Source organism: Oryzias latipes, chromosome 1 (assembly GCF_002234675.1).
Source record: "Oryzias latipes chromosome 1, ASM223467v1".
Classification (NCBI taxonomy): Eukaryota; Metazoa; Chordata; class Actinopteri; order Beloniformes; family Adrianichthyidae; genus Oryzias; species Oryzias latipes.
In genome coordinates, this window is record NC_019859.2 from 10,028,657 (window position 1) to 10,043,333 (window position 14,677).

General features: G+C 38.7%; 1 protein-coding gene across 3 annotated transcripts in view; it reads right to left on the bottom strand.

Moving 5' to 3' along the window:
- Positions 1 to 11,914, bottom strand: part of LOC105353937 (paralemmin-3-like) — a 43,188-nt gene extending 31,274 nt beyond the window's left edge. The window contains exons 1-2 of one of the 3 annotated variants that reach the window (XM_023955569.1): positions 11,817 to 11,914; positions 11,444 to 11,518 (exon numbers count right to left, since the gene is read on the bottom strand). The gene's annotated coding sequence lies outside the window, so the exon portion shown is untranslated. The other 2 variants (XM_023955565.1, XM_023955571.1) reach the window with 2 other exon arrangements.
- Positions 11,915 to 14,677: the final 2,763 nt, after the last annotated feature.

Here is a 14,677-nt window from a genome sequence, read left to right on the forward strand (position 1 = left end):
GCCTCGCCTGGCGCTGCCCACTGCATCCTGCTGCAGGAACACTTGCACAAAAAGAGCTCGCCCATGGAACTCCATCTGATCTCTTTTTGGAGTCATCAAGAAAGCATGTGTTAGAACATTCAAACCCTGTCTGTATTGTTTTTTTTTAGCCCTAATTACACTTAAGGTGTGGTTAAATTAGTTGAAGCCTAGAGGGAGAAGATATCTGCGCTTTTTTCCATTGTGCAAAGGCTATTTGAATTGCTGCAAATGGTCAAATAAAAATGATTAGTCATCTCTGACAGCGATTAAAATATTGTGTTTTAAAAAAAATAACTGCAGTGTACAAACTTTGACTCTTGCGAGCAACTAAACAAGGCTTAGTTCAAGTTAGCAAAAATGGCAAACAGTAAATGGCGTATACTTATAAATAATTCTATACTTCCATAGCGCTTTACTAGCTTACCATCACTAAGTATAACTATGAATGAGAAGTGAATGGATTATGGACATGGAATAATATAAGCGCTTTGAGCGCTGATAAATCCAAATGTCAAAAAAACAATTTTCAATGTAGTGAGTCTTTAAAAGGACCTCCTCTGACAAGCCAAAGATTTAGCATCAGTTTAGCATCAAATGTGATGCAACTCTTGATTTATTTTTTCTTCTTTTTTATCAGAGGACCCTACTTTCCAAAACCTTCCAGCATAACCGTGGAACAACTTTGAGGTCAAACATCATCAGTACAGGAAATACTAGATTTCCTTCGAGATGTAGGAACATGTCCCTCTCCCTTTACCTCTGCCACCTCTGAGGCATCACACGAGCAATGTTGTCTTTGTAGGGCATTAGAAGGCTTTTCAGTCTTTAACTTTCAGTCTTGGAGATCACCGCGCATATAAATAGCTACATTCATTGCACAAGTTCTCCATTTAAAGAAATTAGATGGTGATGATCACAAGCTAACACATACTCTTTATGAACTGCTATTCAACTGTAAATTCAGTTTGAAGAGAAGGAAACAGATTTAAAATGCAAATAGAAAAAAAGGAGACTTTGGTGCCAAATCTGAAAGAAAATATCAAATTTCTAAATCCTGAAACATCATATTGAATCCACTGCTGTAAAATCTTCAAACTTGTCTGGTGTATTTGAAACAGAACCGTCCGACAAAAGGCTGTTGAGCGTTTCACTTTCAGTTTTTCTTCCTTTTGTTTCAGCTCGAGTCGTTAGTACTTAATACTTGGCTAGAATGACCGTCAGTCTCCAGGCAGCCCCATGCTCTCTTGATCTCATCAATATTACATCAAATCTACTCTAAATGATTGTTTAATCATTGGCCAAATGGTCCACTGAAAGATTTAGAAATGTAATCAAGGAGTTACATGATCTGGACGATAATGGATTCATCATGACCACGGCGTTAACGGCAGAAATTGAGACTCAAAGATAACAGAAAATCCAGCTGCACTGGCTTTGCCAGACCCCCCCACGGCATTGATTGAAAGTGTTTTTGGAGTAATAAATATGCTGCATTTATTAATCAATGTCTCTAGAAAGTCAAACCACAGTTTCTGCATTTATTTGGTTTGCTACAGCAACAAACAGATGGCAACAGCAAGTCTAAATTCTGAACATGGATACATCCGAGTTTTGGTGAAGCCCCTGAAAACACGCCAAGTCAAATTCACCATCTGCCACAAAAACATTAAATATGAGCTATAGAGGGATGTGGGGTGATATTAATCAAGTTTCAGGGCCACTGAGTTGAGCAGCAGATTTTTAAAAAAAGTGAAAAAAGTGTCAGCATCTTGAATGCTGTGCTAAATTCTTCTTGGACTCATCAAATCTATAGCTGTAGAAAGGAACATGCTTATCCAGACAGTAGACTGTGCTGTGCAGCAGCAATGACTTGTGATGAATACAAATGACTGTAAAGAATAAATACAATGGATTGTCGACCTGTCCAGCATGTACCACGCCTTACCCCCAACAGTAGCTGGGATAGGCTCCAACAACCCCATGACGTCAAAAGGAGTTAAGCGGGTTTAGAAAAAAGGATGGATTAAGATTTCAGACAATATTGGAAGATGAGTACATTCACAAACAGTTAAATCTTCCTGTAAGCTGTTCCAGTCTTAGCTGGCTGTTACTCACGGTCTAGAGAATGTTTGCAATGACGACAATGTCTAAAGGCTAAAATTAGACTGTCACAAGCATTTTTCCTTTATTACCTGACTGACAGTTATGTGATGTCATACTCATCAAGTCAGAGAAAAATGTATTATTTGAAATTTGTTTCAAATGTTCCTATTGTTGAAAATTCTGTTGTTTTGACAGTCACTTCAGTGCAAAATGTAAATTTCAGAAAGAACATTTCTAAAATCTTAACACCATGGGACATTTGAGTCATCCTGGCAAAAGAAATTACATCTAAATGATTGCAAAGTACAAAAACAACCCCAACAAAAGGCGACTGACACACTCTTGTTTACATTTTGCAGAACTTAGACACGACCTTGCAGAAAATGGCAGACATTTGAACGCTGTGTAATGCAGCTAATCTTTGGTGTTTCACTGTTTTGGTAGTCACTAATCTGCAGCTTTATCATAAAAAGACAGTTTCTGTACCGGTAAGAGCTGATAAAAACTCAAATATGCTTTTAACCCTGACAAGGAAGTTCAAAATTTGCTCTATTTGAATTTTATTGAAGGTTAGGAATGCAGAGACTGAAGCAAAATGATCCCTAAGTGACTAAAATAATCACCAACTAATGCCAATGTTTGTGGAGAGTAAACCCGTTTATATGAGCCCTACTTACTCATACAGGGGTTGACCCCTGCCAGTACTGCAGATTTTTGAGTTGTCCGGACCTGTGGAGGGTTGTAGACAGTTGTAGCTACATCTTAAGGGGAGCACAGTTGTGTCTTGCAGTTCCGTTCAGGCTCGTGCGACCAACTTAAGGGGCATCATGAAAATGGCACGCATAATTGTCGTACATGTGGTAAGTGTAATATATAAGGCTCCTTAAAGCCACACTCCAGTCATTAGTAAGGTGTGTGGACTGGTTCTTTACTGACCATGTGCAATTGCTGCACGCGTCGGGTTTTCATGTGATACGTTAGTGCCTTTAGGCTGCCCACACAAACTAAAGTCTAATTTCCTCATTTCTAACAGCCAGGCTTTCTTCAAAGAGCATGCACTTATCATGAAAGGCCTTGCACAGAGTTCAGGGAGGGATGAGAAAATGAAAACCCCATACAATACACAGCACAGCACGTTGTGTTTCAGGTTTAAATACGACACTTACAAATAATATATTTTTTTTAAATCAATAGGTCTTCCAAACTAAAGAATGAGAAGGAGCAGGAAAAAAAAGGATGAGAGATGAACAAAAGTAATGAAAACATGGTAGAAAAGATGAGAAAGCACAGTTCGAAAAATGATATAAATGGAAACTTCAGCAGGCAACCAGAAAAGTTTCAAATGAGTGAGAAAGCAAGAAGTTTAGAGCATGATGTAATTAGAGGAAGACCAGAGTTTGACACACCTGTTCCAACAAGACCTAACAAGACATCCCGGCAGTGACTCAACATAAAATGTCTACATCCACCTCTAACTGGCACTCTTTACCATGCAACCATCTGCTTTTCATCTTATGTGCAGAAAGATGCACATACTTCCAAGGGTGTTGGAAGTGTGAAAGGGACCATTAACAGTTAAAGTGCATATGCATTTAAAACTTAACACCCTGACAGTTCTGCTTTTCACATTCTGGTGCCTAAAAAATTGGATCATGCACTGCTGGAAATCAAATGACGTTTTTTCTCCTTACAGTTGTTTATTCATATTCATTATCGGCTGCTTTGCCACCTTTGCCCCAATGTTGAGCAGTTAGGAGACATGAAAGTGACATAAAGTGACAGGTATACATCTTGTGAAGTCTATTCCTAGTTAGACATACCATAACACCCCCCCCCCACCCCCCCGCAAGGAGGATGTCCTGGTGGCATTCCTTCCTGTCAAAATAACCTCCATTGGCTCCTCGAAATGTGAAAGAAGAGCTCTTCTGCAGTGGGGATCCTCCCAGATTTCTAAGATTCACACTAATATGGCGTGCCCAGCCACCCTGCTTTGGAGGCGGATTTCTGACAATTGCATTTTGTTTTTACCAATTCAGATTCCGAACTGATTTGTCAGCCAGTCTCCTGTGTTATCCTCCACTCGCAAAGACTAAAACTCCTCTATAAGGGGATGGGGAAGTGACCCAGAAAGAAAATCTGTTCGAAGTTTTTTCTATCTTTTCAATTTCCTGCATAGGAAATGATGTTTTTTTTTTTACTTTAGAAAACTGGACTTCCAGCAAGATAGCACAAGGGTTAAGGTAGCAGGATTTTGGTTAAAAACTGCATAATTAAAACACCACTGTTTATAAAAATGGTCACAGGGGGACTTCAAGGAATAAAAATCAACATGAAGTATATAAGGATATTCTTTAAAGTGAACCCTTTTACCCTTTAACTCTTCAACCTTTTACGCAATTAACGTAGATCCAACTGATTCTGAAGGGGAGTATGGCAGCTTTGCGCTGATAACACTTTAGAGTAGTGAGGTGCTTACACAATTAAACCAACTGATTATGACGCGAGCAAAAGCAGCTTTGCCCCATTATGCAACGAGTCAATAGTTTTCTCCACTTCAAAATCTATCAGACATACGTTAATTGCGTAAACAGTCGAACACTTACAGTAGTTCAAAGAGCGTGTGTTATTTCGGGTCGCAGATAAAGGCCGGCGTTAAATATACACTTTAGACTGCACACGTGGACGCTCGAAGCGTGATGTTAAAGCAACAGTAGAAATTGTGAGGAACAGTGGGGAAAATGTCATAATAATGCAAAGCTGTTGGGTTTCTTTCACTCACAGATATAGTATGTCAGGATGTGGGTTTAACATAAACTAAACTAAAATCAAAAGCCTTAAAAACTTACATTACTTTAAAATCTATACAGATCGTCTTGGAGCAATATTTGATCACAAAATATTGTGATTCCCATAAACTGTTGACAATCATCTTTGCCTAAGATGTGTTTGTTTTCATGTACAAAAGTTTGGACACACCTTCCCATTCATTTGAAATGAATGGGAAGGTGTGTCCAAACTTTTGGTCTCTACTGAATTTCTGTAGAATTTTTCTACGAAAAACATTTTGAAGCCGTCTATGGAATCCCAGAGTCCTGCTGTTAGCTGTTTTTCTCTTCATTTCCAAAAACATTTCTCAGAAGACAAGTGAAGGCTTGCTCCAACAATTTAGCTGTTGGTGTGTGAAGAAAAAGTGCATGTGTGCATATTTGTCAAACAGGTTTGGATAGGAATGCAGGACTGTTGTAATCCATTCTCCGTTCATTTTGGCTTTTGTCATAGCTTTAAAGAGCCCACAGGTCTGTGCAGCACTGGGCCTCACAGCTCAGTCACCGTTACACACATTTTTCCACACAACGAACTGAAGATTAAATCGAGTTTGAACAAAACCAGGACAACAGCTTTTTAAGTCAACTGTAAACACAACAAAAAACTATTTCAATCCAGTTTTTGGATTAAAAATAAAGGAGGAATTCAACTAGATCTAAACAAAATGGCAACTAGAGATTGGGCGTTAGTTTACTTTGTAAACACCTCATCATCCCATGTGGTGTTTAACTTTTCTTCTTCCTGGTAATCTCAAACAAACAAAATTCAAGCTAACCTACAAAGACACCACCTAAACCTTTACCCCGAGGTTGTTCTATAAGAGCAGAATTCTGTTCAACATTACCACGTGCACAAACACAGACAGAGCTTAACATTCAAATTTAGGACCATTTATGTCTGTAATTATTGACTAAAAACTGAACAGAAAGAGAACTGAATCCATGGCAGGACCTTTGGAAGAGATATTTAAGCTTAAACATCAGAAACTTTGGTTGGACACCAGAAGAGGTTATAAAGCCCGGTAAAGACAGGCTCAGCAAATACATGTAAGATGGAAGGTAGTGAGACTAATGTGGAGGTTTCATCTGTGTTTCGTTTGTGGCCCCTAAAGGACAGCTAACAGAAAACACAGAGCAACACAAAAGGCTCATACGAAGGCCAGAAGGCTAAAAACGAACCAAAGGGAACAAAAGCAGCACATGTCCTGTTCGAATTAAATTTGTTCAGTTTGAATTTATACTAACGTGAGTTACATTAGAATTTAATTTAGAGTGAATCCTGCTATAACAGAAACATTAATTTTTCTAATTCATGAATGCTGTGTGCATTTGTATATGATTGTTTGCTCTGGACTGCAGAACTAAAACTAATTCTTTAAAAAAATATTAAAGACCAAATACAAAAAAAGGTTTTTACAGCTGATTAGCACAAACAAAAACAAAAAAACCACACACACAATTGTGACACTAACATCTGTTCAACACAAGAGGTTTTCAGCGTCTGTCTGTCTGCTACGTTGCTGGACGGCACAAATAATGAAAAAATACAAATAAAAATCCTGCATCTCTGGCTTTTCCAAAGCGAAAACACAGCAGCCTGAGCCCCACCTGATAGGTCCGTTTATTTCTGTGTGGGATGCAGATCTGGCACTTCACGCACAAACACTGATGTTTTTCCAAACTTGATAAGAACTGGCACATAGAAAACACGATTTCTCATGTAAGCGACCCCACATTAGCTTCAGCTTTGGGCAATTCATCCATCGTTACACTTTAAACCTAAACCTTTTCTTTGGCACAAGTAATTATTCTTCTGGCTTTCAACTAACCTATAAAATTGTTTCAATTACAACGAAACATGAATGTGTTACTTGTCACTCCCATATGTTTATCGTATCTCAAAACAAGATTTTTTAATGGCACTATGATTTGGCACAATCTTAATAAAAAAAAAAGATGATTTAATCAGCAACACTGACTCATCATTACAGCCCCCCCCCCAAATGTATTGTTTGATTTTTACCACTTAATGGTACATTGTAAAAAAGAAGAAAGTATTAACATGGTTGCGCAAAACTATAAAGAATGCCCAATATTGGCCTGTAAAATTCTCAACAACAGTCTATTCATCCTTATTTACTGTCTTTAAGGTTAGACAGATAACTATTACAGGATTCTTAACCCTTTTTTCAAAGAGACAAAAAAAGAGGAAAATCTGCAAAATATTGTGTACAACATCCCCAAAATATCTTGACCTCACATTATTTCAGAAACCTTTGTTTTATTTTTCAAGGAGAAAACTTTTTTTTCCGAGGCGGCAATGAAAAAAGAAACGGAAAAGGAGCAAAATACTATCAACAAACCCATTAGAGCACACAGTTTACATGAAGTGTTAGAAGTACTAAATCTGGGGCTTGCAGGATCTGAGCATCAACTGAATCAAGCATGGTGCGTTTACAGGCCCACCGACAAAATGATTCTGTTGGGTTAAAATGGTTCTTTTGATTATTGTATCTAGATCAGGGGTGTCAAACAGGCCTCAAGGGCCGGCCTCCTGCTGGGTTCCAGAAATCCTGCTTTATGTGTTGCTGATTACCTGGATCATGTGTGTTTAGCCAATAAGGAGATTTAATGGTAGGTTGATTGGAAAACATGTAGGACACTGGTCCTCGAGGCCTGGATTCTGACACCCCTGATCTAAATCCATACTGGCCCCTAATCATTACCCAATTGCTTTAATATCAGCAGAGGACTGCTACCTTTCTAACAGTCCACCACCGACTCCATTGAACTGAAGACGGGTGTGTGTACTGTGCACAACACAAACAGAATAAATTAAAGATTGTCAATGTTTTCCTTTGCGTATCCGCCTCCTCTTCCCAACTGCCAGAGATTTCAAAAGGTTTAGAGTCAAACATTACAGCAAACAAACGACGGGCCAGGCTGTACACAGACAAATTTAGAGGACGAACTGCACAGTGTGCCACAGCAAGATTGAAGGCATGGAAAAGGAAAAAAATAAATAAAAAAAGATGGGAGATCGTTTAGCCTTAAAGGTAAATGATTGGTGTCCCAGGGGAGGTTAAACTTCAATGGTAACATGTTGCTAAAAAGTCCTGAGAGTCAGGTGAGCTCATCATGTAACCATTTACCATGACTGATTTCAAAACCATGGAGTCAAATTTCACGGAGAAGTATTGCATCAAGCAAAATAACGGCTAAAGGGCAACATCTTGCATACAGAAAAACAAATTCTCCTTTTCTTATTTGGGTGAGGAAGGGTATACTGTTCCAGTGTAACAGCTTAACAGTAATTATAGTCATTTTACTATAATTCTCCATTAACTTCTAAGCACATTTGATCAATTGAGCCAAATGTATCCCAAGAATTCACAGTCAGCAGGCATTTTAGAGCCTCAGAAAGGAAAGGACATTCTTTAGCTTAATAATTGTACTGTATAGTTGGTTCAAATGATTGGAAAAACGGAACAAGCTGGAACCACCAATTCCTTTGCGTTGAACAAAAAGAGATTTTTCTGCACATATACAGGGGTAGCTTGTTTTTGTTTACATTCTGCATTCCACTTGTAGTTTATTGAGTAAGTGGAGCGGTGTCTGAGTCGTGACCCTGAGGGCTTCAGAAGCTTCATCCGTTTATGAGTCACAGTGCTCTGTTTATTTTGCTGTGTTTTGTCCTTTTTTTTTTTTAGTTTTTTTTAAAGGAAAATAATTTGGTTAAAACCTACATTTTAAAACACATCTGCTGTTCTGCTGGTGTCCAGACATTTTCTCTTCAAAAACTATCTGTTTGGCCTTAAATGTAACAATCTACAGCAAAATGTGTAACAGCCGAACAATCCAAATCCTCTACTATGACAGAGAAAATAAGACGCTGTATGAACAGGACATCACTTATTATACAAGCCCCCACACATACTTAGACGGGAAAAGCTCCACCTATGTAAATAGCAAACGTTTGGATTTCAAAAACCTTTCAAAAGGCGTAGCTAGGTTCCTTTCAAAATGCAAAAAAAAATTGCTTTATCTTTTTAGCTTTTAGACTGGGGATAAAAACATTTTTCCATCACTGACTTGATCAAACAGCAGATTTCATCATTCCCTGACGCTCCATTGTCTCTCGCTTTTATCTGGCTGCTCCTTAATCTTTCCAAGCCTTGCCAAAGTCTGACTCTTGTGACTCCTGTTTGTATCAACACAATTTAAAAAAATAACACTCAGTGGATCGTGACTCCGACGATCTGTGGTTCATTTATCTGCCTCAAAAGGCAACAACTTTGCACTCTCACCCCCATTGTTGTTGCTACTTCCTTGCAGATTCAATCTAAACTCCTCTGCAAATCAAAAGCACACTGAGAGCGTTTTATTGTCAGACTTTTTTGGAAAATAAGTGGCAAACAGGTCTCTTGAGAAAAGATTTCTTTTTCCAAGACTGTCAATTTTATTCAAAGTAACTAAAAGTGATTGACATGGTGGCATTTTGTTTGGTTTTATGTGCTTAAATGTGGCATTTCAAATTAAAAGAATCTTAGCAGTATAAGCTAAACCAACTCATCCAGAAGGGATTAAAACCAGTTTCCCTTTAAAAAACAGGCATTAAAGTAGCAGTGCTGCCCAGCAAATTTCTGTTGACCCTTGACCTGCTTGCACACAAATTTCCATATTTAATGTGCAGAAACCGTTTACTCTCTTTAACCACGTTGGCTTGAGAAAAAAAAAAAAAACTTTAAAGACAGTAACTACTGCCCGAGAGGCCAAATTAGTCTGAAGGTGAGCAACCCCCCCTTCCCGGATGCAGCCTCACCTCCCTCCATTATTCAGCCTGACAGAAACATGAGCCGTGTCAGGAGCTCCTGCTGGGATCCCTGCTGTAAAATCAGTATGCACAGCTGCATGCTAAGCAGGACTCGTTTACTGGCCTCAAACTGCTAGAAAATGGTTGACACAAATCTTGCAGGGCAGCAGTTTAAAGTTGATGAGACAGCTGTTTGTTTGGCTAAAAAAGGTCCAAGTCATACATGATATTTAGGAAACCAGTGGATGGTAACTCTTGTGTGCACGTGTTTTTTTCAACAGGGCAGATGCAATCATGTGAAAGCAACAAATATCACAAATAGAGAGGATAGAATGAAAATACAATTTGAGCGTCTGGGAAATGTAGTTTATGATACACAAACACTATTTTTGCCTTATTTTCTTGCATTTTCTTCGCAGTGTTTTCACATGCTTTTAAATGCAAGACCTCCTGAAATTCTCTTGAGTGCAACGTTTGACTACAGAAGTAGTTTTTAGTCCATTACTGTTTGTTTTTGTGAGTCTCAGTGCAGAATATGAGAAAAGAAGAAAAAACGGAAAAAACCTTTTTGCCTTTCAAGAAAGAATTCCTAATGTGAAGCTGATAATTAAACCAAAACACCTGCAAATGTGAATGAGTGTGTGTATGCATGTGTGTGTGGAACCTAAAATCACACCTGATGTAAAAGTCTTAAAGTCCCACTCCGATCACCTTTTGTTCTATTGTGAAAGTGTTCCTAGTAATCCTTTTAATTATGATTATTACGTTTTTAGCCCAGATCTAAAAACTTCTGCCGTTTTTACAAACATAGTTTCTGCAGAGTTGCAGTAGTTCAGTAGAATTTCGCCTCAGAGATGTGGACAGGACAGCTGACATGAAGTAAACCTGCCCTCATTTCCCATCATCCCTCTGTTTACATTCTCTCCCTCTAGCTTACAGACCTTTACAATCGGTGCAACAACAATGGCGAGCAAAATTGGAGCAATTCAGCGGTACAGTTTTTAGCCAGATGCCAGCTCGGACGAGGAAAATAAAGACATAAATGGATCCATTCATCTACAAGCGGATCCATCAGAATAGAGCGGAGCAGGGAGCTTGTGGACTGCCATTGTAGGTCCTACGTCACATCTACAAGCTTTTCCCAACTGCATCTTTTCATCTGCTCCTGATTAGCAATGATTTGAATAAAGACATACTCAGAAATGCGATTTTAAGATCAATTTTCTTAATACTTGTCCTCCATGAAAAAAATGCCAGGAGAACATGTTATCATTGGAATAGGTCTTCAAAAATACATGAGCATTTTTTCTGTCAATTAATTATGATCACACGCTTTTAAGTCACACATTGTTTAAAAAAAAAACAAGGAGCTTCGATAAGCAAAGCATTACTATTCAAACCAACTGAAAAATAAACAAGTTTTCCATTCGTATTAAGTAGTTGGCTTTTATTTTGAAAAGAAACTTGATGAAGCAAAAGTCAGCAAATGAGCCTCAATCTTTTAAAAGTGTCTGTATCTAATCAAAGTTTAAAGGGACGTTAGACGGAGGTCAAGCGAGTCCGCGGCTCCTGCAGCAGCTCAGCACGGCTCGGCTCGGCTCACCTCCAGCACCTGGCCCCGCTCTGAAGGTGTCAACTGACAGCGCACGCGGGCTAAAACAGCGACAAAAACAGCGCCTACCTGCTCGAACGTGGCCTCTTGTTGTTGTGCAGTCTTCGTGCAGCAAACCCAGCAGGCCGAAGCGAATCTGCTGAACTAAAAGTTAGGAAGTGACCAAAAAAACAAAAAAAGAAGAGGGAAAATAGTTTTACTCCTCCTTCTCCTCCTCCTCAGCTGAATGAATTATGAAGAAAAAACACGCAGCGCTCCCTCAAACACCTGAAGCCTTTGCCGTTGTTGCTAAGCTTTCTTCAAAGCAACAAGTTAGCGCCGTCAAACTGTTCAAAACTCCCCTAAAAAAAAAAAAAAAAAAAACCCGCCTTCCAGCGGCATGTGTGGATTCCACGTCTGTGGATCCGTGTGAGGAGGGAGCGGGGCCGGTCCGCGCGGTTACCTGACTCCAGTCAGCGCGGTGAGGCCAGCCCTCCACGCCGCCGCCGCAGCCTCATGTTTCCTGTTATTGTCGCCCTGAATGGCGGCGGGGCAAACGCACAGCCCCCCCACCCAACAAAAAAAAAGTCCGCCTGTGACCGTCCACCCACTGAAAGTAGTGTTTTAAAGACAACCAAAGTACTGTAATCACTATCACTTTAATATTTACTTTTCTTGGCGCCATCAAAGCCTTGGATAAAAACCTATTATCTGCTGCCTTCAAATAATGCTGCCAACATCACAATAGACTATTTTTTTATTAAGAAATAAAACATGCGCAAAAGGGAATAATCATCAAGGCTGTATTTAGAATATATCTGTTTTGACTGACATGTTGACCCTTAAAACTTAATATTGGGATTTGTTCAAGCTACCTTTTGGTTAAATAATACGAAATAGAGGCAAAAGTCAATATTTACAAGGAAATACATCAAAAAGTAACTTTAAATGCTTTTTTAACTGGAAAAAGGTAAAGAAAATGCATTTGAACACCAAAAACAACCAGATGTTGAGTGTTGCATACTGAATTATACGTTATCAACTTACATGAAAATTATGTTTTTAACATGTTCTGGAGGCATTTATCTTATTATAGAGGACACATATAAAGAAAATTAAGCTTAAATTTGTATTTTTGAGTATTTCTTTACTCAGATCGTTGTTAATTTAGAACAGATGTAAAAACGGTTTGCAAAATAACTAATTTGTTGTTAAAAAAAATAGGGCTGCAGCTATCGATTCTTTTTGTAATCGATTAATCTAGCACTTAATCGATCGATTAATCGAGTAATCGGATAAAACGATTTGTGTGTGTTTTTGAATAACCAAAACAAATTTTGCATAACAAAAATGATGTGGTTGTAAAATGAACAAGCATTTGATTTTAAAGATCCGCTCTGATGCAAATGTTACTTTTGGTGTTTTTAAGTTGGTCTTGAGAAGTGGCGGAGCTAGAACATTTTGCATGGGGGGGGACAGAAGACTTTCAAAGGGTGGCACAACACCAAAGTGGAAGGCCATTAAAAATAAAAGAATCAGAAAAACATATTTGATCATTATCATTGTTTGTATTTCGTGTAAAAATAATGCTTTTGTTATTTTTGCAATGCTTAAAGAAGCCTCGCGGTACGCTGAAAGGCGAGCTACCGCCTGTCCCAGCCCCTGCCTCTCGGCGCCCCCTCGGCGCTGGTCGCCGCGGAGGGGGCGCGGAGCGGCTGACGCCGCCCCTCGCTGGCTGCCGGCGGCACGCGCGGGTATGCCAGCTCTATTTTGCAGTAGAGACACTGCACCTTGTTCTCTTCTTTATTAAGTGTGTAATGATCCCACACTTTAGACAATTTCTGCCGTTTATTTATAGATCTATTCTCCGCCATCGCGCCAACTAAATTCAAAAGGTCCGTGTGAATAAACGGTCCGTGTGACACAATCAAATCCCTGCGCCGCGCGTATAGTGCGCGTCATTGGAATTTAACGAGGCTTCGAGGCAGAGTTTTTGCCTCGAGGAATTTTTGTAATCGAGTAACTCGAGTAACTCGAGGAATCGTTTCAGCCCTAAAAAAACCCAAAACTGTTTCATTATGCATCCACTTGTAGATAAAATTACAACTACCCCTGGCTGCAGACCGAGGCGTGGCTGAACGTGGGCGGGGTTAAACGCATTGCGCTCTGCCCACTGAACGTGATTCTTCTTCCTCACCGCAGTTGCTGTATTTTTCTTCGCATTTTATAGGTTTCAACTTGCAAAGTGGCATCTACCAGACTCGGGGGTGTATCCTGAGATGATTAAGTTAATGTACTTTTTTTTTTTTTTAATTCTGGAAAAGATTTATTTTGATTTCAGTTTATGTACACTCCTGCTTTAAGAGTTGTTTTGTTTGTTTTTGTTTTAGAAAAATACAAAGACCTTTTGATTCATGGATACAAGTTTTTTTTTGTTTTTTTGTAAAACCATAAATGATTAATGAAAAGCTTCTGTATTGCAGGAATTAATTAAGTCAGTGTTACATTTTCTGTTGCAGCTTTATGTTAGAGCCTAAACATCACAGTTGCTGAATGAGTGATAACACTCTTTTACTCAGTTATTTCCTAAAATCCTTTTCTAACGCCATATAGTTTACTCAGCTTTAGCTAACAGAACCCTTTATTTTAGTATATCATAGAGAACTTGTATAGTAAGGCTACAGACATGATAACATTTATTGACCTTTGATAAGTTCTATCAAGCACTTCTCTTTCTTTTATTAATGTATACTTACAATCCTTGGGTTCTGAGTAAACACTCAAAAAATTATGTTAAGGAAGATTGTTACACTTTTGTGGTTTTATGGAGTTTTTCTGTTGTATTTTTGCCTACTCTTAAAATCTAACAGATTTTACTTGACATTTCTTTTCAAATTGACATCAGCCTCAAACAAAAAAGACAAAACAGCTGTTTTATTTAGAACTGTCGGTGGAACTAAATTGCTTCTAATTTTCACAATTTACCCAAAAAAAGAACCTTGGTAAAAAGATTTATGTTATGGACCAATTTCCTTTTCATCCAAAACTAAATAGCTTTCACACTTTGAGGGGGGCAGAATGAGTGATTTTTGATCCTTTTTGTAAGCAGAGACAGACTGGAGGCACTTCTCAACCACACGATAATTCAGCAGTAAATTTAGGCCAAGGCATCTTACAGCTTACTCATATTTCATTTATAACACAATACATCTCAACCTAACTGTATCACAATTTATTCATTTTTGAAATCTCTCCATATGCAGGGTATGAACTCTGTAAGGAATAGTGTAATAAGGTCTTTAGAAGCAGGTTGTACATTAGCCA